At 48.2% G+C, this 2,708-nt stretch overlaps 1 protein-coding gene across 4 annotated transcripts in view; it reads left to right on the plus strand.

Annotated features, from left to right (window-relative positions):
* Positions 1 to 2,708, plus strand: part of DPP7 (dipeptidyl peptidase 7) — an 18,617-nt gene that overhangs the window by 852 nt on the left and 15,057 nt on the right. The gene's annotated exons all lie outside the window — the stretch shown is intronic.

Here is a 2,708-nt window from a genome sequence, read left to right on the forward strand (position 1 = left end):
GGTCTCCATCTCCTGACCTCGTGATCCGCCCGTCTCGGCCTCCCAAAGTGCTGGGATTACAGGCTTGAGCCACCGCGCCCGGCCCCTTTTCTTGATTCTAAGCAAGGAACGCACAGCTCACCCTGTCACGTGCAGCGAACATAAGCTCCTAATTACCCTCTTGCCTTCCCACAGCGTCTAATCTTTTATTTTTATGTTTTTGAGGCAAGGTCTCCCTCTGTTGCCTAGGCTGGAGTGCAGTGGCGATCACGGCCCACTGCAGCCTTGACCTCCTGGGCTCCAGGTGCGTCTAATCTAGAACCAAATCCTCCTTCCTTAGATCATCCCCCAAATCACCCAACTACAGGTGAAATCCTGTAATAGCTTCCTCGGAACACCCTGTTGCTGACACCTCACTGTCTCAGCCTGGTGTGTTTGTACACACTGCATAGAGTAAAAGACCCAAGCTGTTTAATTACAGGCGCGTTTGCAGTGGTCTTTGGCTGAAGGGCGTTATAGACTCTCAGTCGGGGAGTCAATGAGATTCAGCTGAGACCCTCAACTCAGAGCATGTGTGCCTGAGTCCCTTTTGTGTCTGTCTCTGGGGGCGCGAACTATCCTTGGCTGGGAAGAAACAGGCATATTCTTTGTTTCATTCTCCTTGAATGCCTACCGTGGCCAGTTCCCGTTTTAGTTCTGAGTGTGCAGAGATGAATAAAACAGATTTGTAGGAGAAGGCTGGTGAGAAGCCAGCCACAGATGGGCAGAGGCAGGTGGCACATGTGTACGTCCTGTGTGGAAAAGAGCAGGGCCCTGGGGAAGAACAGTGGCTAGTCCTGAGGGCTAAGGGGGGGCCGTGGCACTGAAGGCAAGATCTGAGGGCTGAGAAGCTGCTGGCAGGGCAGGGTGGGGAGAGGCTCACTTGAGCCTGAGCGAAACTGCTTGAGTCAAGGAGGACCTTGGCATATTTGGGAGGGTAAAATTCCCAGGGCTGGGAGATGGAGTGAGGATTGGCTCAGTCCCGCCATGGTCCTGCAGGTCCTGGAGGTAAGGAAGGAGACCACCATTTCTCCTGCTACCCTCCTCTCCTCACCTTGCCTGGTTTATAAGACAGAAAAGGGAAAAAGCAAAAAGTTGGAAAGAAACAGAAGATAAATAGCCAGACGACCTTGGCACCACCACCTGTCCCTGGTGGTTAAAATAATAACAACATCAGCTCCTGACCTGAACTACTTGTGTAATCTGTAAATTCCAGACATTGTATGAGGAAGCATTGTAAAACTTTCTGTTCTGTTAGCTGATGCATAGCCCCTAGTCACATTTCCCGTGCTTGCTCGATCTATCACGACCCTTTCACGTGGACCCCTTAGAGTCGTAAGCCCTTAAAAGGGCCAGGAATTTCTTCTTCAGGGAGCTCGGTACTTAAGACGCAAGTCTGCTGAAGCTCCTGGCCAAATAAAGCCACTTCCTCCTTTGACCCAGTGTCAGGGGTTTTGTCTGCGGCTTGTCCTGCTACAGAGGCAGCATGGAGTGCCAAAATAGTGAGATCCCATCTCTACAAAAAATAAAATAAATTAGGACCTGCAGTCCTAGCTACTCAGGCAGCTGAGGCAGGAGGATTGTGGGAGTCGAGGAGTTTGAGGCAGTCATGAACTATGCACCACTGCACTCCAGGCTGGGCAACAGAACAAGATCTCATTTCAAAATAAAACAAAAAATTATTACATGATATAAGGACACTACATAGTAATAAAAGGGTCAATTCATGAACAAATTATAGCAATTATAAAGATGTATGTACCAAGAAGAGCTCCCCAAAATATATGAAGCAAACATGGGTAGAATTGAAGACAGAAATAAGTTCTACGATAATAGTTGTAGATGTCACTCAACCTATTTTAATAATGGAAAACTTACCTAGGTGGCAGATTCAACAGGGAAATAGAGGGTTTGGACAGTGCTAAAATCTTAACTAGACAGGACAAACAGAACACTCCACCCAACAACAGAGAATACACATTTTTTTAAGCATATGGAACATCCTCCAGGACAGACCATGTGTTAGGCCACATATTAAATATAAATTAAAATATATTAAAAAATTTTAATACATTTTCTTTTTTTTTCTTTCTTTTTTTTTTTTTTTTAGACGGAGTCTTGCTCTGTCGCGCGGGCTGAAATGCAGTGGCCGGATCTCAGCTCACTGCAAGCTCCGCCTCCCGGGTTCACGCCATTCTCCTGCCTCAGCCTCCCGAGTAGCTGGGACTACAGGTGCCTGCCACCTCGCCCAGCTAGTTTTTTCGTATTTTTTAGTAGAGACGGGGTTTCACCGCGTTAGCCAGGATGGTCTCGATCTCCTGACCTCATGATCCACCCGTCTTGGCCTCCCAAAGTGCTGGGATTACAGGCTTGAGCCACTGCGCCTGGCCCTTTTTTTTTTTTCTTTTTCTTTTTTTTGCTTGCTTTGTTGTCCTGGCTAGAGTGCAGTGGCGCGATCTCAGCTCACTGCAACCTCTGCCTCCTGGGTTCAAGCTATTATCCTTCCTCAGTCTCCCAAATAACTAGGATTACAGGCGCCTGCCACCATACCCCACTAATTTTTGTATTTTTAGGAGAGTCAGGGTTTCACTGTTTTGGCCAGGCTGGTCTCGGAACTCCTGACCTCATGATCCGCCTACCTTGGCCTCCCAAAGTGCTGGGATTACAAGGTGAGCCACCGCACCTGGCCT

The sequence above is a fragment of the Piliocolobus tephrosceles genome, chromosome 14 (assembly GCF_002776525.5).
Source record: "Piliocolobus tephrosceles isolate RC106 chromosome 14, ASM277652v3, whole genome shotgun sequence".
Lineage (NCBI taxonomy): Eukaryota > Metazoa > Chordata > Mammalia > Primates > Cercopithecidae > Piliocolobus > Piliocolobus tephrosceles.